The sequence below is a fragment of the Schistocerca cancellata genome, chromosome 1, assembly GCF_023864275.1.
Source record: "Schistocerca cancellata isolate TAMUIC-IGC-003103 chromosome 1, iqSchCanc2.1, whole genome shotgun sequence".
NCBI lineage: Eukaryota > Metazoa > Arthropoda > Insecta > Orthoptera > Acrididae > Schistocerca > Schistocerca cancellata.
In genome coordinates this window covers 337,304,337-337,331,465 of record NC_064626.1, presented here as the reverse complement: position 1 = coordinate 337,331,465, position 27,129 = coordinate 337,304,337, and positions in this window count along the sequence as shown.

The window sequence follows — 27,129 nt, the reverse complement described above, 5'->3', positions numbered from 1 at the left end:
AGTTCATATTTTTTTTTTTTTTTAGACTGACAAATCCTGTCACCGCATCTTCCTTTTCCATCTGCCTTCCTTGCAATCCAGCGTAATAGATCATCAGTTTCCTTTTGCATTCTTCCGTATATTATTCTTGTCAGTAGCTTGGATGCATGAACTGTTAATCTGACTGTGCGATAGTTCTCGAACATATTTACAAATGCTGTCTTCGGAATTGTGTGGACGATGCTTATTTCTGAAGACTCATGGTCTGTCATCAGTCTCGTAGATTTTACCCGCCAAGTCAAATAGTCGTTTGGTAGTCCTAGCCCCCAATGATTTTGAAAATTTTGATGGAATATTAGATATCAGTAGTACCTTAATTGATCTCAATTTTTCTAGAGCTCTTTTAAATTCTGACTCTTATACCGGATCCCCAACCGTATGCAAATCGACCGAAATTTCTTCTACTACTTAACCGAAACCACTCCGTCTACAGGCCACAAGTGGCCCATCGCGACAATCCGACCGCCGTGTCATTCTCCGAGGACATGGGGTCAGCATACCGCTCTGCCGGTCGTTATGATGGTAATCTTGACCGAAGCCGCTACTATTCGGTCGAGTAGCTCCTCAATTGGCATCACGAGGCTGAGTGCACCCCGAAAAATGGCAGCAGCGCATGGCGGCCTGGATAGTCACCCATCCAAGTGCCGACCACGCCCGACAGCGCTTCGGTGATCTCACGGGACCGGTGTATCCACTGCGGCAAGGCCATTGCCAAATTTCTTCTACTACATCATTCGAAATGTCCTCCATTCCACACCTTGCCCCCTCTGCCCCCGTCACAGAGGCCTTCAGTGTCCTCTTTCTGCCTATCCACTCTCTCCTGTGCTGAGCCGCACAGGGTAGCCGCGCCGTATGAGGCTCCTTGCCACGGTTCGCGCGGCTCCCTCCGTCGGAGGTTCGAGTCCTCCCTCGGGCATGGACGTGTGTTAGCGAAGTTAGTTAAATGACCTCAGCAGTTTTGTCCCATTGGAACATACCACCACCTCTCTCCTATGCATTCAGCAGTAAAGAGTGGACTAACCATTGACTTTGAAAGTAGGCTGTTTAGGTTCTTATATTGGTAACGCCGCCGCCACATAGCGCTCTCTGTATGAAAATCACTGGCTGTGCTGTGTGCAGTCTGTGGCTACTCTGCATTGGTGTCTGCCATTGTAGTGTTGGGCAGCGGCAGCGTTGCGCAGTAGGAGGTGAGCCGCCAGCAGTGGTGGATGTGGGGAGAGAAATGGCGGAGATTTGAAATTTGTAAGACTGGATGGCATATATATTATGATTATTAAGGTAAATACATTGTTTGTTCTCTATTAAAATCTTTCATTTGCTAACTATGCCTATCAGTAGTTAGTGCCTTCAGTAGTTTGAATCTTTTATTTAGCTGGCAGTAGTGGCGCTCGCTGTATTGCAGTAGTTCGAGTAACGAAGATTTTTGGTGAGGTAAGTGATTTGTGAAAGGTACAGGTTAATGTTAGTCAGGGCCATTCCTTTGTAGGGATTTCTGAAAGTCAGATTGCGTTGCGCTAAAAAATATTGTGTGTCAGTATAAGCACAGTCTTGTATGATTTTTCAAAGGGGACGTTTCATATGTCGTCTTTGCAACGTCCTGCTAAAATAATATGTCGTAAATGTTCAGGCAGTTTGATTAAGCAAATACGGATGAGTTCTGAGGGGCTGTATGGGTTTGACAGGTACTGATTCTTGTGCAAAATGTCTTCAAAATATTTCACAAGACTGGAAAATTCAGATTGTTCGAAATGTTCCATCATTCTGATGCTATGTTTTACTCGGTCTTGTGTAGCTTGAGACCAATATGCTGAGAGGAACGCATGGTAAAATTCTCCTTCACTGTGATAATCGTGAATGACCGATCGCATTCTTACAGCTGGTTCATACTCCAAGTAGCCACACATAAATTCTAACCTGTGCTCCAATGACCAATTGAGAGGAAAACAATGAGAGAATTGCTGGAGCCACGCTTGTGGATGAATGTCGTTGGCAGAATTCTTAAACGTTTTGAATTTACGTGTAGTAATGAACAGCTTATAGTCAAAATTATCGTGTCGGCGAGTAGCATATCGGTCATTGTTACGTCGTGTCGGCGGTTCCATCTCAAAATTCGGTGTACCTTGCCAATTGCTTTCATAATTTCCGAAGTGCCCTGAGTTATTATTTTGTGGCTGTTCCGTATTTCTATGTCCCTCTTCCCGTATTGGAGCGCGAGTGGCCTCTGAAATACGTAATTCTTGTATTACCTAGCTGATCTTGTACTTCCCGGATTTCTCTTCGTCTACATCTACATCTACATTTATACTCCACAAGCCACCCAAGGGTGTGTGGCGGAGGGCACTTTACGTGCCACTGTCATTACCTCCCTTTCCTGTTCCAGTCGCGTATGGTTCGCGGGAAGAACGACTGTCTGAAAGCCTCTGTACGCGCTCTAATCTCTCGAATTTTACATTCGTGATCTCCTCGGGAGGTATAAGTAGGGGGAAGCAATATATTCGATACCTCATCCAGAAACGCACCCTCTCGAAACCTGGCGAGCAAGCTACACCGCGATGCAGAGCGCCTCTCTTGCAGAGTCTGCCACTGGAGTTTGTTAAACATCTCCGTAACGCTATCACGGTTACCAAATAACCCTGTGACGAAACGCGCCGCTCTTCTTTGGATCTTCTCTATCTCTTCCGTCAACCCGATCTGGTACGGATCCCACACTGATGAGCAATACTCAAGTATAGGTCGAACGAGTGTTTTGTAAGCCACCTCCTTTGTTGATGGACTACATTTTCTAAGGACTCTCCCAATGAATCTCAACCTACTACCCGCCTTACCAACAATTAATTTTATATGATCATTCCATTTCAAATCGTTCCGCACGAATACTCCCAGATATTTTATAGAAGTAACTGCTACCAGTGTTTGTTCCGCTATCATATAATCATACAATAAAGGATCCTTCTTTATATGTATTCTCAATACATTACATTTGTCTATGTTAAGGGTCAGTTGCCACTCCCTGCACCAAGGGCCTATCCGCTGCAGATCTTCCTGCATTTCGCTACAATTTTCTAATGCTGCAACTTCTCTGTATACTACAGCATCATCCGCGAAAAGCCGCATGGAACTTCCGACACTCTCTACTAGGTCATTTATATATATTATGAAAAGCAATGGTCCCATAACACTCCCCTGTGGCACGCCAGAGGTTACTTTAACGTCTGTAGACGTCTCTCCGTTGAGAACAACATGCTGTGTTCTGTTTGCTAAAAACTCTTCAATCCAGCCACACAGCTGGTCTGATATTCCGTAGGCTCTTACTTTGTTTATCAGGCGACAGTGCGGAACTGTATCGAACGCCTTCCGGAAGTCAAGAAAAATAGCATCTACCTGGGAGCCTGTATCTAATATTTTCTGGGTCTCATGAACAAATAGAGCGAGTTGGGTCTCACACGATCGCTGTTTCCGGAATCCATGTTGATTCCTACATAGTATATTCTGAGTTTCCAAAAACGACATGAAACTCGAGCAAAAAACATGTTCTAAATTTCTACAACAGATCGACGTCAGAGATATAGGTCTATAGTTTTGCGCATCTGCTCGACGACCCTTCTTGAAGACTGGGACTACCTGTGCTCTTTTCCAATCATTTGGAACCTTCCGTTCCTCTAGAGACTTGCGGTACACGGCTGTTAGAAGGGGGGCAAGTTCTTTCGCGTACTCTGTGTAGAATCGAATTGGTATCCCGTCAGGTCCAGTGGACTTTCCTCTGTTGAGTGATTTCAGTTGCTTTTCTATTCCTTGGACACTTATTTCGATGTCAGCCATTTTTTCGATTGTTCGAGGATTTAGAGAAGGAACTGCAGTGCGGTCTTCCTCTGTGAAACAGCTTTGGAAAAAGGTGTTTAGTATTTCAGCTTTACGCTTGTCATCCTCTGTTTCAATGCCATTATCATCCCGGACTGTCTGGACATGCTGTTTCGAGCCACTTACTGATTTAACGTAAGACCAGAACTTCCTAGGATTTTCTGTCAAGTCGGTACCTAGTATTTTACTTTCGAATTCACTAAACGCTTCACGCATAGCCCTCCTTACGCTAACTTTGACATCGTTTAGCTTCTGTTTGTCTGAGTGGTTTTGGCTGCGTTTAAATTTAGAGCGAAGCTCTCTTTGCTTTCGCAGTTATTTCCTAACATTGTTGTTGTACCACGGTGGGTTTTTCCCGTCCCTCACAGTTTTACTCGGCACGTACCTGTCTAAAACGCATTTTACGATTGCCTTGAACTTTTTCCATAAACACTCAACATTGTCAGTGTCGGAACAGAAATTTTCGTTTTGATCTGTTAGGTAGCCTGAAATCTGCCTTCTATTACTCTTGCTAAACAGATAAACCTTCCTCCCTTTTTTTATATTCCTATTAACTTCCATATTCAGGGATGCTGCAACGGTCTTATGATCACTGATTCCCTGTTCTGCGCTTACAGAGTCGAAAAGTTCGGGTCAGTTTGTTATCAGTAGGTCCAAGATGTTAACTCCACGAGTCGGTTCTCTGTTTAATTGCTCGAGGTAATTTTCGGATAGTGCACTCAGTATAATGTCACTCGAAGCTCTGTCCCTACCACCCGTCCTAAACATCTGAGTGTCCCAGTCTATATCTGGTAAATTGAAATCTCCACCTAAGACTATAACATGCTGAGAAAATTTATGTGAAATGTATTCCAAATTTTCTCTCAGCTGTTCTGCCACTAATGCTGCTGAGTCGGGGGGTCGGTAAAAGGAGCCAATTATTAACCTAGCTCGGTTGTTGAGTGTAACCTCCACCCATAATAATTCACAGGAACTATCCACTTCTACTTCACTACAGGATAAACTACTACTAACAGCAACGAACACTCCACCACCGGTTGCATGCAATCTATCCTTTCTAAACACCGTCTGTACGTTTGTAAAAATTTCGGCAGAATTTATCTCTGGCTTCAGCCAGCTTTCTGTACCTATAACGATTTCAGCTTCGGTGCTTTCTATCAGCGCTTGAAGTTCCGGTACTTTACCAACGCAGCTTCGACAGTTTACAATTACAATACCGATTGCTGCTTGGTCCCCGTATGTCCTGACTTTGCCCCGCACCCGTTGAGGCTGTTGCCCTTTCTGTACTTGCCCGAGGCCATCTAACCTAAAAAACCGCCCAGCCCACGCCACACAACCCCTGCTACCCGTGTAGCCGCTTGTTGCGTGTAGTGGACTCCTGACCTATCCAGCGGAACCCGAAACCCCACCACCCTACGGCGCAAGTCGAGGAATCTGCAGCCCACACGGCCGCAGAACCGTCTCAGCCTCTGATTCAGACCCTCCACTCGGCTCTGTACCAAAGGTCCGCAGTCAGTCCTGTCGACGTTGCTGCAGATGGTGAGCTCTGCTTTCATCCCGCTAGCGAGACTGGCAGTCTTCACCAAATCAGATAGCCGCTGGAAGCCAGAGAGGATTTCCTCCGATCCATAGCGACACACATCATTGGTGCCGACATGAGCGACCACCCGCAGATGGGTGCACCCCGTACCCTTCATGGCATCCGGAAGGACCCTTTCCACATCTGGAATGACTCCCCCCGGTATGCACACGGAGTGCACTTTGGTTTTCTTCCCCTCCCTTGCTGCCATATCCCTAAGGGGCCCCATTACGCGCCTGACGTTGGAGCTCCCAACTACCAGTAAGCCCACCCTCTGCGACCACCCGGATCTTGCAGACTGAGGGGCAACCACTGGAACAGGACAAGCAGCCATGTCAGGCCGAAGATCAGTATCAGCCTGAGACAGAGCCTGAAACCGGTTCGTCAGACAAACTGGAGAGGCCTTCCGCTCAGCCCTCCGGAATGTCTTTCGCCCCCTGCCACACCTTGAGACGACCTCCCACTCTACCACAGGTGAGGGATCAGCCTCAATGCGTATTGCGTGTTGCGTGTTGCGTATTAATTTGATTCTGATTTTGTTTGAATTTCCTAATTTGTTCGCACTCTTCTGTGTCAGTGATGGCTACAGGTCTTGTGTCATTCAGATCATCATCTACCTTTGCAGATAAGTTAGTGAACTGATCCGAAAGTTCGGCTCTTTTCTCCGATAGTGTACTTATTTCCTCAGTATGTTTTTCTGAACCAAGTTTCAGAGTGTCCATTCGTGTTGAAATCGTATCTACTGTGTCCTTTAAGTTTTCTTGAGTTTTTGCAAGTTGCATAACCGAATCGGCAGGTGCAACTGAGTCAATTTTAGCTTGCAAGGTGTCGTGATTTTCATGAACAATAGTTTGGAAATCTTTTATGGCTGCTTCGTGATTCTGTAATGCATTTTCATGCCGTGAAAAAATAGGTTGAAAATGCTCACAAATTTGTGTTTTTACATCATTACAGACTTTTTGACATTTCGATTCAATGTTATGTAACTCAGTAGTTAAATCTTCATGTGTTTGTTCAAGCTTATGTTCCACTGAGTCTAACTTTTGAAGCTTTTGTTCCATTGTGTCTAACTTTTCAAGATTTTTTTCCATTGAGTCTAACTTTTGAAGCCTTTGCTGTGTTTGTCTCTGATTTTGTTCCATTTGTTGCATTAGCTGTAATAACAATGCATTAGTGTCTGCAATCTGTTGCTCTACGCTTTTCGGCAGTGCATTTGCACCGGCAACATTCACATTTTGACAAGCAGAAAATGTGTCTTGACTTATTTGAGAAAACGGTGAGGACGCACAACCTGAATCTACAGTATTTGCAAAATTGTGTCCTGTCATTTCGGATTCCTGAGGCGAGCTGTTGCCAAGCGATCGATCGATAATGCTTCCATGTTCACTAATTGTTTCACTGCCTACGCCATTGTTTGCCGCCCGCTCCTTTTCCCTATGCGCAATTAACAAATTACTACCTCGAATGTCTGTTAATTCACTACACAGTGGTGTTGATAAGCTACGCTCGTCGTCACTATTATTTCTCAGTTTACTTTGGAGCCTAGTGTCACGTTTTTCACACGCCATTATTGTCACAATATATCACACGACAACACAGAAAAACACTATTTGAAGAGCAAAAATAGGGGAACACATTAACATAGCACTGAAAATAATATCTAGTTAATTGCAAGCGCATCTGCGAAATACTTGGTGCAAATCTTCATGCATGCCAAAACTGTTTTACTGTACAACAATGACAGACTGCAACTACAAAGGAGATTCTCTCTACAATTACGCACTAGCAATAAACAAAATCCACACTAATTACACAAACTACAAGAAAAAATCAGAAGATACCAGTGAGGTATCCTTGGCTAAGGGTCGACATATGAAACGTCCCCTTTGAAGAATTATACCAGACTGTGCTTATACCGACACACAATATTTTTTAGCGCAACGCAATCTGACTTTCAGAAATCCCTACAAAGGAATGGCCCTGACTAACATTAACCTGTACCTTTCACAAATCACTTACCTCACCAAAAATCTTCGTTACTCGAACTACTGCAATACAGCGAGCGCCACTACTGCCAGCTAAATAAAAGATTCAAACTACTGAAGGCACTAACTACTGATAGGCATAGTTAGCAAATGAAAGATTTTAATAGAGAACAAACAATGTATTTACCTTAATAATCATAATATATATGCCATCCAGTCTTACAAATTTCAAATCTCCGCCATTTCTCTCCCCACATCCACCACTGCTGGCGGCTCACCTCCTACTGCGCAACGCTACGCGCTGTTCACATCCAGCTGCCGCTGCCCAACACTACAATGGCAGACAACAATGCAAACTAGCCACAGACTGCACACAGCACAGCCAGTGATTTTCATACAGAGAGCGCTACGTGGTGGCGGCGTTACCAATATAAGAACCTAAACAGCCTACTTACAACTTCAATGACATCTTGTTAACCCATTTTTTTTTAATTTCACTGAAGGTTCTCTTTATTTTCTCATGGAGTGTTTCATAATTCACGTTACATACGTCTGTAGTTTGTAGAGGAGACATAGTAGATGCAATTTTATAGAGTAACCCATGTTCGGAAACGTCAGCCAACGACGCTACAGAGCGTGAAAGCTATAGGCGGCAGTGTCAGTAAACATATGTTTATACGTGGTGATACCGTGATGATTTTACTAACTTCCAAAAATGACGGAGAAGGCTAAATGTATCAGTACGAGGTAAGAGTCCCTGGAGTCGAAAGTTGTAATCGAAAACCATTCTGAGACCTCTGACCGGGGAATACATGCACCGATACAGTTGTTGCTAAGAACTTTGTGTGTGGTTCTATGGAACTTTCCGGGTGGTAGTATGGACCAAGACAAGAAAAATTCAAGCAACATGGGCTCCAAATAGCATACCTGAGAATTAATGAGCACTTGTTCATCATCGCTAATGTGAAACACATCTCTGGTATTGAACAAGTGATCATACTTCTTAACATGTGCTATCTATAACACTTGTTTACTAGATATTATTTTCTTGTTTTGATCTGCCATACAATCTTAGCAAAAACAGCATTGGTGCACGTATTCCCCTGTCAGAGGTATCACAAAGATTTTCAGTTATAACCTTCGACTTGCTCGTTTCCGGAAGAGGGACATGTATCTCAAACTGATGGATTTATCCTTCTTCATGTTCCTAGAAAGTTTGCCACATCATCAGGCAGTCACACTGTATATACAGCGTGTTTCAAAAATGACCGGTATATTTGAAACGGCAATAAAAACTAAACGAGCAGCGATAGAAATACACCGTTTGTTGCAATATGCTTGGGACAACAGTACATTTTCAGGCAGACAAACTTTCGAAATTACAGTAGTTACAATTTTCAACAACAGATGGCGCTGTGGTCTGGGAAACTCTATAGTACGATATTTTCCACATATCCACCATGCGTAGCAATAATATGACGTAGTCTCTGAATGAAATTACCCGAAACCTTTGACAACGTGTCTGGCGGAATGGCTTCACATGCAGATGAGATGTACTGCTTCAGCTGTTCAATTGTTTCTGGATTCTGGCGGTACACCTGGTCTTTCAAGTGTCCCCACAGAAAGAAGTCACAGGGGTTCATGTCTGGCGAATAGGGAGGCCAATCCACGCCGCCTCCTGTATGTTTCCGATAGCCCAAAGAAATCACACGATCATCGAAATATTCATTCAGGAAATTAAAGACGTCGGCCGTGCGATGTGGCCGGGCACCATCTTGCATACACCACGAGGTGTTTGCAGTGTCGTCTAAGGCAGTTTGTACCGCCACAAATTCACGAAGAATGTCCAGATAGCGTGATGCAGTAATAGTTTCGGATCTGAAAAATGGGCCAGTGATTCCTTTGGAAGAAATGGCGGCCCAGATTAGTACATTTTGAGGATGCAGGGACGATGGGACTGCAACATGGGGCTTTTCGGTTCCCCATATGCGCCAATTCTGTTTATTGACGAAGCCGTCCAGGTAAAAATAAGCTTCGTCAGTAAACCAAATGCTGCCCACATGCATATCGCCGTCATCAATCCTGTGCACTATATCGTTAGCGAATGTCTCTCGTGTAGCAATGGTTGCGGCGCTGAGGGGTTGCCGCATTTGAATTTTGTATGGGTAGAGGTGTAAACTCTGGCGCATGAGACGATACGTGGACGTTGGCGTCATTTGGACCGCAGCTGCAACACGGCGAACGGAAACCCGAGGCCGCTGTTGGATCACCTGCTGCACTAGCTGCGCGTTGCCCTCTGTGGTTGCCGTACGCGGTCGCCCTACCTTTCCAGCACGTTCATCCGTCACGTTCCCAGTCCGTTGAAATTTTTTCAAACAGATCCTTTATTGTATCGCTTTTCGGTCCTTTGGTTACATTAAACCTCCGTTGAAAACTTCGTCTTGTTGCAACAACACTGTGTTCTGGGCGGTGGAATTCAAACACCAGAAAAATCCTCTGTTCTAAGGAATAAACCATGTTGTCCACAGCACACTTGCACGTTGTGAACAGCACACGCTTACAGCAGAATGACGACGTAGAGAATGGCGCACCCACAGACTGCGTTGTCTTCTATATCTTTCACATCACTTGCAGCGCCATCTGTTGTTGAAAATTGTAACTACTGTTATTTCGAAAGTTTGTCCGCCTGAAAATTAACTGTTGTCCCAAGCATATTGCAACAAACGGTGTATTTCTATCGCGGCTCGTTTAGTTTTTATTGCCGTTTCAAATATACCGGTCATTTTTGAAACACCCTGTACATACTTTTACAGAAGCCGGCGCCTATAACCTTGATGCTCTGTATCGTCGTTGGATGCCGTTTCCCGGTAGCGGGTCCTATGTAAAACTTGATTTAGTAAGTCTCTTTTACAAACTTAGAGGTTTGTAACATGATTTTTGAAACATCCTGTATACAGGGTGTCCCAGCTATCTTGTCCACCCAAAATATCTCTGGAACAATAACAACTATTGGAAAACGACTTTCGCCAGTATCAATGTAGGGCTGAGGCCCATGAATGTACATATTTGGAAACATTCTAAAACGAAAGCATATGCGTTTTTTAACACAAACTTAGGTTTTTTTAAATGGACCTCCTATATTTTTTCTTCAGCAATCCATAGCATGACATAGCACATACACAATGGCATTGATTGCATCGCTATATTCCCATTACATCCAGAGATATTAAGACGCGAATTTGACGCTTGAAACATCCGACATGCGCTGCTAGCGCACGTCCTGAGGCTCAGGCGTGAACCCCATGCTGCCCGTAATCGCGATGTGATTGACATGCGTAATCACACTTCCATACTTATCAAGAGGTCAGAAACGAATAATACTGTCTGCTGCCATCCTGCATCAACGTCGTACATTCCAGCAGGTATTTATCCCATAGGCTAGGGGTGATGCGGTTCTGTAACATATCTGTGTACAGCAACGTTAGTCACAAAGTTAACTTCGCTTATCGTTAATCCGTTACTAAAAAGGTAATGCCATTCAACGTTAAATCTTTGCTTTACTGTACATCTAGCGTAAGTGACGGTTAATCATTCACTCGTAATAGAAAAATTCATGTTGATGGTTTTAGTGAAACAAGCAAGTGGACTAAAAGTTTTACCGTTGTTTAGGGAAAAATGTTTTGATTTGGGAAGTTCAAGTAGGACATAGAAGATGAATGTAAACATGTTTAACCAATTAGTTTTATTATCACATAATTATCAGTGTTATGTTTATCTAATGCGTTAAATGACAAATTGTTGCAAACAAATGTTTCTTAACAACACTGAGTAAAATGGCCCTTTGTAGAAACTTCCACTGTGATACCAGCACTACATACTAAACATAGCGTGCACATCTCATGCTCAAAGTGATGCCCATTGGCTTGCATACATAGGGCCACTCTGCGGATGAAGGATGCCCTGCTTCGTGCTACTGTTTCCTCTTTGATGGCTGTACAAGCATCAATAATGCGTTGCCTCATGTCCTTTGGTTTTGTTGGTTCATGTTGGTAAACAGCATCCTTCACTGCTCCCCAAAGAAAATAATCCAGCGGTGTAAGGTCCGGAGATCGGGCAGGCCACCGAACTGGGCCACCTCGTCCAATCCACCTACCAGGGAACTTACGGTTCAGAAGTCGTCGTGCTCGTAAGACGCTGTGTGCAGGGCATCCGTCATGCTGATCCCACATGACCATTCTCCGTTCAGTCGTACGGTGTCCAAGAGAACAGGAAGATTGTGTCGTATAAATCTGGAGTATTGTCTGCCATTTCGGATGTCGTTTTATAAAGAATGGTCCGATAATGGCATGTCCAATAATCCCACACCAATCATTAACTCTCCGTGGACGTTGATGCTCTACCTGACGGAGCCATTTTGGATTGTCTGCGGACCAATAATGCATATTCCTCATATTGACAATTCCTTTGTTGGAGAATGATGCCTCGTCGGTAAAGAGAACATCTGCAAAAAAAATTTGGATTAGTCACAAGTATTTGCTGAGCCCACCGACAAAATGTTACCCTATTGCGGAAGTCATTTCCATGAAGATCCTGGTGTAAATGAACATGGTAAGGACGAAATTTATGACGTTTAAGAATACGCTGTGCATTTGATTTCGACACACCAACTTCACGTTCAATTTGACGTGTGCTGATTTGAGGATTCACAGCTATGGTAGCGAGCACAGCAATTTCAGCACGTTCATCTGTGCGTGTTCTAGGACGATGTCGAGGTCTTGGATTTAAGCTTTCCGTTTCACGTAGACGAGATATGAGACGACCAAACATCCGGCGCGAAGGCGATGGCTTGTCAGGGAATCGTCTTCTGTACAGTCGTTCTGCCTGAACAGCATTTCGTCCACCTACAACAGGGTACAGTACAGGTATGTAGAGTAGGGTAGAAAACAGACATATTAACTTAATAATCATAATGTTCGCTAACAGTACTATCAACAAACAAGCAATCTCATAACGTATTTCCCGCCAACGTACATTCTCCATAGATCAGCAGCATTTCTACCATATCTTCATGTATGTACATTATTCTGTACAGTATAAGTTCCACAACACAACGCGTATTCACAATGTGTACTACCTCCGTGCCCTCGCTAGATTACTCTGATGCACGACTACACTGGCAAGCGGTGTACTGCACGCCAAAGCAACAACAAATGGGATGCTCGGAGGGTGGTGGAGTACAGGAGTTTGCATGGGTGGCAAATTATAAACAAGGCGAAGTGGTAAGTGTGGCAGTAGTGGGAACTACGTTAGACACTTTATTAGGTAGAGCCAGGCCCTGCGCGACAGGCACAATGGGTCAGATAATGGATTAGATAAACCTTATTTTGGGTGTGCAGGATAAATAAGACAACCTGACAGGTGTAGACCGATCGGTACTGTTTCATATTGTGTACGTAGATGCGTAAAACGTGCAAGAGGGAAACCATTATGTGCTTATGAGAGTTGATGGCAGCAGACCGTATTATTCGTTTCGGACCTCTTGATAAGTATGGAGGTGTGATTACACATGTCAATCACATCGCGATTACGGGCAGCATGAGGTTCACGCCTGAGCCTCAGGACGTGCGCTAGCAGAGCATGTCGGGTGTTTCAAGCGTCAACTTCGCGTCTCAATATCTCTAAATGTAATGGGAATATTGGGATGCAATCAACGCCATTGTGTATGTGCTTTGTCATGCTATGGATTGCTGAAGAAAAAATATAGGAGGTCCATTTAAAAAAACCTAAATTTGTGTTAAAAAACACATATGCTGTCGTTTTAGAATGTTTCCAAATATGTACATTCATGGGCCCCAGCCCTACATTGATACCGGTGAAAGTCGTTTTCCAATAGCTGTTATTGTTCAAGAGATATTTTGGGTGGACAAGATAGCTGGGACACCCTGTATGCTGAGCCATTTGTTTGGTCGATTATTACTTGTTCTATCTCTTCTTCACATTTTTCCTGAAGCCATTTGGCGTTGGCTACTCTACATTTCCTTTTTGTCTCATTCTTAAGTTGTTTCTATTGCTATCTTCTTGTCTTTCCGTCAGCATTTCATACTTCCTTGCTTCGTCGATCAATTGAAGTATATCGTTAGACACACATCAAAAAAGTTTTTCATCACTCCGGTTCCCAGAACTCCTGGAGACAGACGTTGACTGTCGATATTACATCAGAGACACAGTCCCTTTGACTGTTCATAGATGTCTCTAAACCCGACCAAAGATGTAAAAGCATGCATGAGCAGTACCTATTAGACAGACGGGGTCTGACAGCTGATCAGTTCCAGTCATTCCACCAGGAAGGAGGTACATGGCTCGTGTTGTCTGTAGTTCAACCACACCTAGACTTTCAATACCGCCGTTCGATCGCGTCCGTATTGTTACTTTGTGTGTACAGCAATCTGGACTACCACCTGTGAAGGTCTTGCTATGAGGTGGTACAACATGCAATGCGTGGTTTTCATGAGCAGTAAAAAGGGCGCAAATGATGTTTATATTGATCTCTATTCCAATTCCCTGTACATGTTCCAGCACTCTCGGAACCGAGGTGATGCAACACTTTTTTTGATATATGTATAAACTGAAAGAACAGCGACGATCGTTCATTGGTGGTTAAGGAAGAAGGGAGACGTCGATTCATTTGTGGAACTTGAATCACTTAAGTTTTGTTCATGAATCACTTGCTTAAGGTCTGCTGTTAATTCGTTGGAGAGAGTCTTATTTTGCCGGATAGTGTTTCGTGTGTGGTTGTTGAAGGTACTCACGATGTTCGGAAATTCTTGTTACAAATTTGTAGGACTTGTGCAGGGGACTGAGGACATAATATTTTGAATAGGAACCCACATCTGGAACCGATTCCGCGCTATCGCCGTCTCAAAATAATTATGTGTACTAGGTAGGCACGCAACAGGGTAGTTGTCGTAGGTGGTAGTTACGTCAGATCGGCTAATGTCATTCGACGTGTTTCCTACGTCTCTGACCGGGTTCGATCCCCATTCACCTGCATGTGACTGTTACAGCATCATGATTGAGTACACGTTTACAGAATACACGCACATGATCCTTCTGAATGGCGAACCTCAGGGTAATGGAAGAGATGCTCGTCGCCATTGTAACATCGCATACACCTTTAGTAACAATTGCGCAAAGACTTCGAGAATGGGTACCTTTACGGTCAGCAGGCCTGAATGTGGTGCTCCAAGGAGCCGCCGTACATCCGAACTGGAAGGGGCCGCATTGTATCACGAAGAAGAGATCCCGTCAAGGAGTAAACGAGCAGTGAATGAGTGAAAATGTCAAAGAAGTGATGTAATTGGCCACGCCTATTCAATAGCTTGTAAATGTTGTCGCGTTAGCAACACATTTTCAAATGGCTGTAGCACAGAAACGCTACGTTTCCGGACATGCGTTCTATTCCAAAATCTTATCTACTCACTCACAAGTCTTAAAGATTTGTAATAGGAATTTCTGAACAGCTTGTAGATAGGAAAAGAATTATACGGTAGCACATTATTGTGAAGTGAACCGTAACGAAAATTTAGAACACTTTGCTTTTATGTGTAAAACTTCGTATAGATTAGGCGATCAACATTCTATCCTTTTATTACGCCGTACTTTACTATAACTGGCTCTCTAAGAGTGTAGTCGCTTAACCATCCCTCTGGTGACCTTTGGGATGAGTTTTGAGATGGAATCGAAATTTTCCTGAAATCTGTACGTCAGTAATTACGAGCAAGCTGATATACCGCTCGGTTTCTCTCCATACACACTTCTTGAATCAGCACAGCAATTGCAGCGAAATGAATGTTGTGGTATGGTGTGGTTCCGCACAAATTTACGATCGAGTTCCTGAATGGAGAATGACTACAAATTTTTCATCTCATCTTAGAAAACAATAGGAGAATCGAACTAAAAAAAATGAAGCTTCTGGAGCCAACATTAAACGTTAGAAGAATACTCAACCAATCATATAACCCGTTCATAAACGAGCGAACGTCGACGGTTACGACTCGGCCGCGAACGGGCCTGATTCCAGAAAACGATCATTAAGCAAGAGATCTTGAAAGCTGTCCGCTTTCGCTTGAATGTCTTTCGCATCGCGACTTGCGCCAGCGCACGGGAAAGCGGTCTGCGTGGCGCCACCTGGGGAAGGTGTGTTGCCTTCCGAAACTGGGTTAAAACCGCTAGGAGACCCTCTGATTCCGGGAAATCTTCAGAATGTCTGAAGTGCTCAGTGGCTCAGAGGAACCTGAGTCCTTGACGTAGCCCCGGCGCTCAGTAACCCCCTTAAATGGGGTGAAGCTAACACGGGAAGGGCCGTCCATGCATGACGTTAAAAGGCTAGCCCTTAACTGGGTGCAATCCTCACTGAACCGCACTGGCCCACCGTGAATTATCAAAAGCGGTGGGTGAGACATGGTCGGCCATGATCCCCCAGTACTTGTGGAGGCCCTCCGGAGAACGTAACTCGGGTTTGAGTGCCGCACCGTCTCGATGATGTCAAACTCCACAACATAAGACCCGGGCCATACCATCATTTTTCATCATATCATCACTCTCATAACACCTCCGGGCTGTGGAACGGTGAGGGTTGTCGTGTCAAGGAAGGACGTTAAACTCCCGTCAAGGTAGGACGTTAAACGCCCCCAATCCAAGGCGAAAGCGAAGGGTGCGTGGCACAGGGGGAGCTGTGTCTGAGGGCTTAACCATCTGTCCCTCCCTCAATTCGCAGGGCACAAGACCAGCTGGTGCTCTGCATGCCGGCGACCTCGTTTGTCGGCGTGGGACCTCGGCGCAAGTCGGCAAGTGCGCTTCGCCGCGCCCGTGGGTAACTGGGGCGTGTTCTGCCAAACCCAGGGGGTGGTGACATCGCCTGGGCCAGGTTAACTGGGTCCAGACCGTCGAACGAGGGTCCTTGGCCTGTAGGTGGGAGCTCGGGCAAGTAGGCGGCGAAGGACGAGAAGTGCATCCGCTTCTCCGGAGTGCGGGGTGTACTTGCCGATGAACACTGGGAGAAATCGTCGGTAACGAGGCCACTGAAGGGGACCAGTACACTGTCAACGGTGTGCTGAACTCGGCGGATCAGGGATGCCCTTGACCTAGGGACGAGGTTGGTGGGCGAGCTGCATCTTATTCCTCCCCCTCCCCCCCCCCCATGACAGAGGAGCCGGTCCGGTGTTAGAGACGGGCTCCCACCCCCATTTTTTCGCTTGTCAAATCATGGCTGAACCAGAGACAAGCGATTCGTGTGCTTCTGCGAGAGCTTCGATGCTTTCTGCTCCCGACCCATCGGGGCAAATGGAGGACATAGATGAGAGTGTAACTGAGAGACACAACAAGATGATGCAACTGTTGGAGTCCAACGTTAAAAACGGAAAGATTAGCCAAACTGCTATAAAAAATGAACTTGCCTCCTGGGCGATCGCTCATGCTAGGCTTTAGGGGCGAGTTGTACAACTACAACGGGCAAACTTCACCCTTAGGAGACAACCGGCCAAGACATGAGCAGGTGTAGTGGCTCAGGCTGCCTCCAGAACCCAGACAACCAGAGAGACAATAGCGAAGGTGACACAAAGGACGGACACGGCGGTCTTCTTAAGACCACTGCCCGGCCAAGACACCAAGAAGGTCCAGGAAATTTGTACCGCCTTGGTAAATCCAGTTAAGGACAAAATTAAGGTAAACAAAGTTAAAGCAACTAAAAATGTAGTAATTGTAGATGTAGCAACTGAAGAGGAAAAAATCCTAAATAATCAAAATCTGTGCAAGGCGCTCAGGTGTGAACCCCCAAAGAAGAGGAGTCCACTCGTAATGGATGGACTACAATGAATTATGCGACACGATAAAGAATCAAAACTTTGACAATATGACTGATGAACAATTTAGAAATGACTTTAAACTGAAATTTAAGACAGGACCAAGAGACAGACAAACAGTACACCACGTAGCAGAAGTAACGGGATCTATGTGGAAAAATCTCACATCTATAGGTGAATATACGTTGGATTTCATGCCATCAACGTGCGGGACTACTTTGTGGTGCCTCGCTGCCACAACTGTGGCAATTTGGATCATATCCACAAGTAGTGTGACAGGAAGCCGGCTTGCTCCATATGCGGAGCGGAAGATCACATAAGAAAGAATTGCACCAAATCTGGAATCTGCATTCCATGTGTAAAGAGAGGCAAAAAGACCTGTAACGCCTCAGGAAAGAATTGCCCAACCAATAGGATGTTGGAGCAAAGATTGATATCAAGAATTGATTATGGCTGAAACCGCAGCTGTGCGCAGGATGCCGAAATGGAAGTCCCCGGGGAAGAGGTGCAGAGACGCGGCTAGGGCTGCTAAATTCAAGCAATTCCTAACCTTCGTTGAAGGCAGTAAAACTGAAAGAACAGGAATGGTAGACGTGTCCGTCCAGACGGACCTGTGTGAACGGGAAGATGCCGCTCTCCCCTCCCCCCGGAACTCGAGATCGCCAGAAGATCGGACACCTGAAGTCAGGCGTCCTGCAATAGCGGGCCAAATAAGAGCCACAAGAAACAGCTCCACATCCGAAGAACTACTTCAAGTAAACACAATCAGCAGCACAATAACCACACCTACTTCTGACCAATCGTTAGTAAAACGTCTAGAGGTGGATCCCATCAGGATCTACCCAAATCTGGAACATGCCTTGCAACTTTCCCGTCTGGAAGAGCCTGCTGTCCTGACCACAGCATTAAGGCACATAATGCGGGTGGGACACCAGTATGGACGTAAAGTCACCTTCTCGGCCATGGAGGCTGTCGATAGAATACAGTTAAAGACCATGAATCTCCCCACCGACTTTGGCGCCCTGCGTGACCTTCTCAAAAAGGTTTTTCAAAGAAGAAACGAGAAATTTGATCTAGACGAGATTTACAATCAGGCTGTCATACCCAATGGTAGGATACCGTACGACTGGAGGAAGACCTTTCCAGAACAATATACACACACGTATTTTCCATGACCACTAAAATACAGCTAGGACAACTTAATGCACATAACAGCCGATTAGTCATGCAGGAGCTCCGAAGGGTAGTGGAGGAGATGAGTCTCGATGTACTCTGTCTACAGGAGCCATACTCTCTTGCGGGGAACATAGCTTTCGCTAGCGTTAATTGGCAAATGGTATCCTTAGGAGATGGCCCTAAAGCCACCACTATAGTCATAAATAAAGCCATAAGAGTCACAGTGCTCGCCCATCTCTCAAATGAACCCTGTATTGTAACCGAACTCCAGACTCCAGTTGGAGTCATTCATTTAGTTAATATGTACTTCCAATATGGTGACGACATTGCGACATATTTAGATCAACTAGCACGAGTCACAACAGCACTAAGAGGCCGAAAGATAGTGGTGGTGCCTGATGTCAATGCGATGTCCCCCCATGTGGCACAGTGGCACCCGTGATGGCAGAGGGGAGAAGATGGAGGAAACAGTTCTGTCACTACAGTACTTGGTTGCCAACAGAGCCGGGAACCCACCCACCTACACCGGCGGAAGAGGAGAAGGAACTAATATGGATGTAACATTAATTTCACCGAATTTTGCTGGTCACTTGAACAACTGGATAGCAAGAGACCAAGTAACAACAACTGACCATAACTTAATCACATTTGAGCTCACCGACAGGGAATGCCACTGGGACATAGGGTGGGAATTTCAATTAAATTACAACAAAACTGATTGGGAGCGCCTTGCAAGAGAGTTTGTTCCCCCACCATGGCCGGAAGGTGATGAAGACGTCGACAGGCATGCTGAAGAGCTGGTTAGTGCCATCACAAAAGCGGTAAAGGCTGCAGTACCAACTAGGAGAAGGGCTGTCGCGGCCTCCCCGTCACCATGGTCCGTTGAACTAGGGCAGATGCGTCAGTCGGTCAGGAGGGCAAGGAGGTACTATCAGTGAAGTGTCGTCTGGGAAGAAAAACAGAGATGGCTAGAAATCTATAGGAATGCTAAGGAAGAGTTCCAGAGGGAGCAGCTCAAAAGGGTTAGACTGATAAGCTGGGAGAAGTATGTCCAGAGCCAATTGGCTACAGATCCCTGGGGCATCCCATATAAAATAGTTAGGGAAAAGATCAGGTCTCCTATGGTACTATCAACCGTCCAGGATGGGAATCGGATGACAGGGACATGGCAGGAAACTGCTGAAGTCCTTCTCCGGTCCCTGCTTCCGGATGACACGGAAAATGAGGATACAGAAGAACAAGGCCTAATTAGGCAAGCTCAGCAAAAAGAGTACCAAATCAACACTGTGGTGTACCCTTTCTCGGAGAACGAGGTGGCGGTGCACATTAAGGCACTTAAGAGAGGAAAAGCCCCAGGACCAGACGGCATCATAGCGGAGGTGGAGCAATACCTCGCTCCTCAACTAGTAGCACCTCTAGCTAGAATCTACAACGAGACCCTAAGCCTCAGAAAGTTTCCCACCATTTGGAAACAAGCAAATGTAGTAATAATAAAAAAGGGATTGGATAAGGATCCAAAAGAGGTCAATTCCTACAGACCCATATGTCTGTTGGATCTGCTCGGAAAATTGCTGGAGAGGCTGCTGGCTGACAGGCTGATGGCACACCGAGTTCTTTGTGGAATGAGCAGCAGGCAGTTCGGCTTTAGGCTGAGGCGTTCTGCGTCTGACGCAATCGCCGTGGCGGCTGAGGTCTGTGGGTCGTCCACACATAAGTACATAGTTGGCATCATAGTGGACATCAGTGACGCCTTTGACAACCTGTGGCGGCCTTCGCTCTTCTCTCACTTGCGAGAGAAGGAGTGTCCAGGGCCACTATATGGGTGTATTAGGAGCTATTGCATGGATAGGGAGGTTTGGCTATCATCCCCTAGCGGAACAGTGGGCAAAAAGATAACTAAGGGGTGTCCACAGGGCTCTGTCCTGGGGCCACTCTTTTGGGATATCAATATGGAGCCTCTCCTTGAGACCTTGGAGAATTGTGCAGATGTGCTAGAGGTGATTGCTTACGCTGATGACCTCCTCCTGTTGGTTGGCGGTCGGAGCCGAGAGGAATTGGAACCAAAAGTTGAGAGGACCCTAACATTACTTTCACAGTGGTGCCATAGAACCAAGCAAAAAGTAGCACCAAACAAATCCACCTACCTACTCCTAAAGGGCCAATTGATCAGAAACACTACAGTTAGGATGGATGGTACACCAGTTATACGTCGTTGAGAAGCTAGATACCTAGGGGTAATGCTAGATGAAAAATGGAGCTTTGCCAGGCACATTGAGGTAACAACACATAGGTCGATAGAACTGTTAAACAACCTCATCACCATAGACGATTTCATCTCCCACCGAACCTCATCAAGCTCCATCATAACACAATTCTTGTCTCCATCGTGGGCTATGGGTCCGGGGTCTGGACCCACAGGCTCACGAGGGTCGTTCCTGCTATGGCCGTGAGGAGAGTGCAGTGGAACATGATACTATGATCAGTGGGGGCATACCGAACATCACCAGGGGGAGCATTACTGATACTCATGGGCGTGTGCCCCCTTGATGTAAAAATCAGGGAGCAGGCTGCATGGTATTGGGTGAAAAAGGGGAAAATTGAAAAAAAACTAAGGACATCATGGGGGTCAGAGTCAGGGACAAAATAACAATTAAAAGAAGGGGAATGGAACTTTGGCAGGATATCTGGGATGGGGATGAGACAGGAAGAAGAACTCACCAATTATTACCAAACGTTCAGGAAAGATTAAGGAAGAAACATTTCCAGCCAAGTAAGGGACTGCTGCACTTCCTCACTGGGCATGGCCCGTACCCGGCATATCTTTACCGGTTCGGGAAAAGAGCGACAACATCGTTTGACTGTGCTGCCGAAATGGGCACACCGGATCATGTGGCCTACGAGTGTCCGCTTTTCGACGACGTTGCAGCTAACTTACGGAACTCATTGCCTAACACAGACACCTTTCACCTAATTAGAGGCCCTACCACCTTCACCATCATCGATAAACTGGCTAAAGAGGTATCCCCCAAGGTCCTAAGGGAATATAGAAGGGAGATCGAGTAGATAGGAAACCAATATGTGACATCACGCACCATCCCATTCCGCCAGGGTCGACTGGCCGACCGTCAATGAAGATCGCGATCCGACGCATCCAGGACCAGGGGGAGGGTGCGAACACACCGACTAGAGACTACAGCACACCTACTACGACTGATAAAAAATTATTATTATTATTTGTAGAAGTAGATTGTAGGAAATTTTATTTAGACCTTCAGCGATTGCGGTGAGGCCAGCCCAGTTCCAGGGGCACGCCCACTGGGTTTAGCTCGGTGGGCATGGCCATGAAATAGTAGGTTTATATTGTACAGGGTGAGTCACCTAACGTTACCGCTGGATATGTTTCGTAAACCACATCAAATACTGACAAACCGATTCCACAGACCGAACGTGAGGAGAGGGGCTAGTGTAATTGGTTAATACAAATCATAAAAAAATGCACGGAAGTATGTTTTTTAACACAAGCCTACGTTTTTTTTAAATGGAACCTCGTTAGTTTTGTTAGCACATCTGAACATATAAACAAATACGTAATCAGTGCCCCTTGTTGCATTGTAAAATGTTAATTACATCCGGTGATATTGTAACCTAAAGTTGACACTTGAAACCTCCGACTTTCAGTTGCGTGTTGTAACAAACATGGGCTACGGTCGGCGAGCAGCATCTGCCGGGACATGTTTACGACGACGACCGTGTTTACGAGTGTGGCTGTAGTGCTCTGTTGTGGTTTGGTCTAGCTGTCGCAGTGTCCGCATGTAGCGCTTGCTGCTATTGTTATTCTGCATTCGTCTCCGCACGCAGACCAACAGTAGTACACCGTGTTACCAGACGTCTGCGATAGTGTAGTGTTGTAGGAACTGTGACCATGGTGTATTCGAACTCTGAAAAGGCGGAGATGATACTAACCTATGGCGAGTGTCGACGAAATGCAGCTGAAGCCTGCAGGGTGTATGAAAAACGGTACCCAGACAGAGAGCATCCAACTTGCAGCACATTGCCAAACATCTACCGCCAACTGTATGCAACAGGTGTGGTCGTAGCACGCAAACGGGTCCGTAACAGGCCCGTCACACGAGAAGCGGGTGCAGTTGGTGTGTTAGTTGCTGTTGCCATGAACCCACACGTGAGAACACGGGACATTGCGGGAGCCGGTGGACTGAGTCAAAGTAGTGTCATGCACATACTGCATCGTCACCGCTTTCACCCGTCTCATGTATAGCTACATCAGCAATTACATGGTGATGACTTTAATCATCGAGTGCAATTTTGTCAATGGGCATTAACAGAGAATGCGTTGCAGCTCTACCTGTTTACCGATGAAGCGGGCTTCACAAACCACGGGGCAGTGAATCTACGGAACATGCATTACTGGTCCGTGGACAATCCTCGCTGGCTCAGACAGGTAGAGCGACAGCGACCGTGGACTGTAAATGTATGGTGCGGAATCATTGGCGACCACCTCACTGGTCCTCACTTCATTGCAGGGGTCCAAACAGCTGCAACATACATGGAGTTTCTACAGTGATCTGCCAACGTTGCTCGAAAATGTCCCACTGGAAACGCGTCGACGTATGTGCTATCAGCATGATGGTGCACCTGCACATTCCGCAATTAACACTAGGCTGACCCTTGACAGGATTGTCGACGGGCGTTTCATAGGACGTGGAGGACGCATAAATTGGCCAGCCCGTTCTCCTGATCTTACACCTCTGGACTCCTTTCTGTGGGGTACGTTAAAGGAGAATGTGTATCGTTATATGCCTACAACCCCAGAGGATATGAAACAACGTATTGTGGCAGCCTGCGGCAACATTACACCAGATGTACTGCGCCGTGTACGACATTCATTACGCCAGAGATTGCAATTGTGTGCAGCAAATGATGGCCACCACATTGAACATCTATTGGCCTGACATGTCGGGACACACTCTATTCCACTCCGTAATTGAAAACAGAAACCACGTGAGTACGTGTTCCTCGCCCCTCCTGGTAATGTACATGTGCGTCAGTGAAAAAGACCAATAAAAAGGTGGTAGCATGTGGACGTAATGTGCTGTTCCAGTCTCTTCTGTACCTAAGGTCCATCACCGTTCCCTTTGGATCCCTACGTAATTCGGTGCTCTCCGATACACACGATCGAACAGCGGAGGAGTGGTACTCAAGCGTCAACTTTAGGTTACAATATCTCTGGATGTAGTTAACATTTTACAATGCAACAAACGACACTGATTACGTATTTGTTTATATGTTCATAGGTGCTAACAAAACTAACGGGGTTCCATTTAAAAAAACGTAGTTTTGTGTTAAAAAACATATTTCCGTGCATTTTTTATGGTTTGTATTAACCAATTACACTAGCCTCTCTCCTCACTTTCGGTCTGTGGAATCGATTCGTCAGTATTTGATGTGGTTTACGAAATATATCCAGCGGTAATGTTAGGTGACTCACTCTGTATACTGGCACACTTCTAACGCTGCAGGATGTAGTTGTTAGTAGTAAAGTAGGTTAGGGTTGATAGTGTGATTGACTAACAGTAGATCATATAGATACCCATAGATCATATAGATACCCATAGATAGAACTAACTTCCTGTAGCTGATATTAATAGTAGAATATAGAAGATTTGGTAAATGCTGCTAAAATGTAATATTGTATCTAATTTCGACCCACTAATGATTTTAGGTGGTGGGTTAGATTGTATAACATTGGGTTTTGATGAATAAAGATTTTTTTTAAAAAAAAAGAAACTTGCGCCAGGCGTAAGTCACTTGTCAGCTCATAGTTGATCCGGCCCTACTGAAGCGGAGAAACTTTGCAAAGAAATCGGCAGATATCTCTTAGCGGCACTCGGAAGCCGTGGCCAATCAGAATGCTGGGCGCGTATCTTTCGACTGGGATGCCTCGAGCAGCTTATGTACGAGGCATTCTAATTTCTGCCAGCACATAGAGCAGTCGTGATTTATAAATTTGTTTCTGCGAGATGGGCGCATTCAGCAGACAACTTTCTCCATTATGGTGAGACCGCGGTAAGGGACAAGTGTTCTGATTCCGTTTATGTCGTTGAAACTCACGTATGCGTTAAGGTAATGTGGAATTTTGCCCTTTTTAAGTTGCATTTGGCGTGGGAAAAGGCATGCCTCTGTTCTCTCTTTTGATCTCATCAAAGCATGTGACGATCGGTATCCGGTTATGAGTACCCCAGCCGTAAATTCGAGAGTCTTACCATTTGTCTCACTTCAAAATACAGTGTTTCAGAAGATTGTAAATGTGTTTTGTTTTTCTTTTTCTGTCTGCTATGCAGTCTGGTGAGTATGTTAAACACTTTGAGCCGATACTTGTATTTATCCGTGACGAATAACCATATGTGTTGTGTCTTTTGAATCATTCTACAAGATGATTCTGTGATACTGTTGCAAACTCTTAAGGATGTTGGAGAAGCGTATATGTAGCAATTTGAGGTAAGGGAACCTGGTCCGCAAGGACTACGTTGAAAATTAAAAGCGAATATCGTTTTGATACGCCTGTGAGAGATATGTTTCACAGCAGCGAAAAGTGCTCAAGGCTGTTAAGGCACGCATTTTGAAGCCACTATTACTAGATATATTTTCTTGTTTTGGTCCATAGTACCACGTCTGAATCAACGAGAGTAATCACCGATACATGTCTTACACTGTCAGAGGTATCAGAACGACTTTCGCTTATAACTGTCGACTCAGTCGTTTCCGAACAAGGGTCCCTTCCCTCAAATTACCTACACTCACCGTTTTGTACCACACCTAAATGTATGCAAAATCATAAAGACATCACCCTGTATTGCATTTTCATGTGTATGGTATTCGTGAATTTATTGTCTTGCACCGCTGTATAGCGGGTCCCATATCTCGATATGTGAATACTTAATGTTTGAACCGTAAAAAAGCGCTTCATCTATTTTCTTTGTAGTTAATCCGAGAGTAACAGAGCTAGAATTCTTACAATCATATCTCGCAAGATCTTTGCAGCATTGCGGGTAAGGTGATGTAAGTACAGTACTTCTACACAAACGACGAGAGAAACGGCCTCATTGATACCTGATGATTGTTGATGTCTTAGTCTGCATCTTGTCAACTGATCAATTACATTACTCAGATTGTGGTACAAATTCTTTTCTTCGGCGTTTGAGTACCTCCTCATTAATTATTCAAGCTATTAATCCAATGATCAGTGCTATTCCGTAGAACCACCTTTCAAAATATTCTATTCTCTACCTCTCCAAATGACACGCAACACCAGTATTTTCTGAAAAGACTTGCCAAACATTTAAATTTAAACTAGATGTTAACAAATTTCTGATTTTCAGACACGCTTTTCTTGATACTGCCTGTTATTATTTAAAATATACTTTACTTCAGTCATCGTCAGTTACTTGGCTGCGCAAATAACAAGACTCATCTACTTTCTTAATCTAATTCCCTCAGTAAAACACAATTGAATTCGATTACACTTCATTACTCCCGTTTTACGTTTGCCGTGTTTCGTTCTATAACCTCTTTTCAAGACACTGTCCTTTCCGTTCAACTGCTCTTCTAATTACTTTGCCTCTCTAACAATCCTACTTTTTTTATCTCCCATCCATAAAGTTTAATTAATCTTTGGATTTCTCGCTGGTTTTCTGTACTGTTTCACAATATACAGACTCAACAAAGCAGGCATACATTAGAACCCTGTCTCAATTATGTCAGAATTATTGCTTCCCTTTACGTTCGTCTATTCTGACCTGGTTCCTGTTCAAGTGATATGTCCGCTTCCGCTCTCTGATCTGTATATTTTCACCTTCTGAATTCCAGTGACTTACTGTACTGTGTAAAGTTCTCCCTATATAAATATAGGTCTGCGGATCTCCAACCTGTTTTCCAAGACAAGTCGTAGGGTCAGTAATTTCTCACGTCTTCCTCCATTTCTCTGAAAGTCGAACATACCTATCCCAATATCAGATTCTGCCAGTTCAATACTTTTATTAGATAGCTGAAACCGAATACCATTTCCAGATTGCCTATCTAGCGGCTTCCATAGGCCACAAATATTTGATTTCCATTATTACTCGTAATTATTGATAGAGTTAAAAAATTTTAAACGCTGTCACAATCCTCTCATTAAAATGTACCATTTTAACACACTAAGGCAGGACTGACATTTAGAAACTATATGTTTGTCTTGAGGCAGCTAACTGTCGGATCGCTGATACCCAGATTGTATTCACCCACTAATTGAGAATGCAAGCACTTAGCGACTTCCAACGTTACACATAATTTCAAACGTTCATTAAACTTTTTTCGGTGGTTCCTCCACGCAAAATGATGAAAGGAAAGGAAGCTATCGCTTAACACATTTTCATTGTACACGCAATCAAATTTCAGCGTGAGGCATGGCGATTTAATTGATTACATCTTTATTTGCGCATCTATTCGCAACATTTGCAAACAGTATCTACATATAATGCTGAATTTACGTGCAAAATTACATCATTTTGCGGTGTACAATTCTGCAGATATGACGTGCTAAACATTTAGAAGCGTAAAAAGTAGCTTTTGCTTG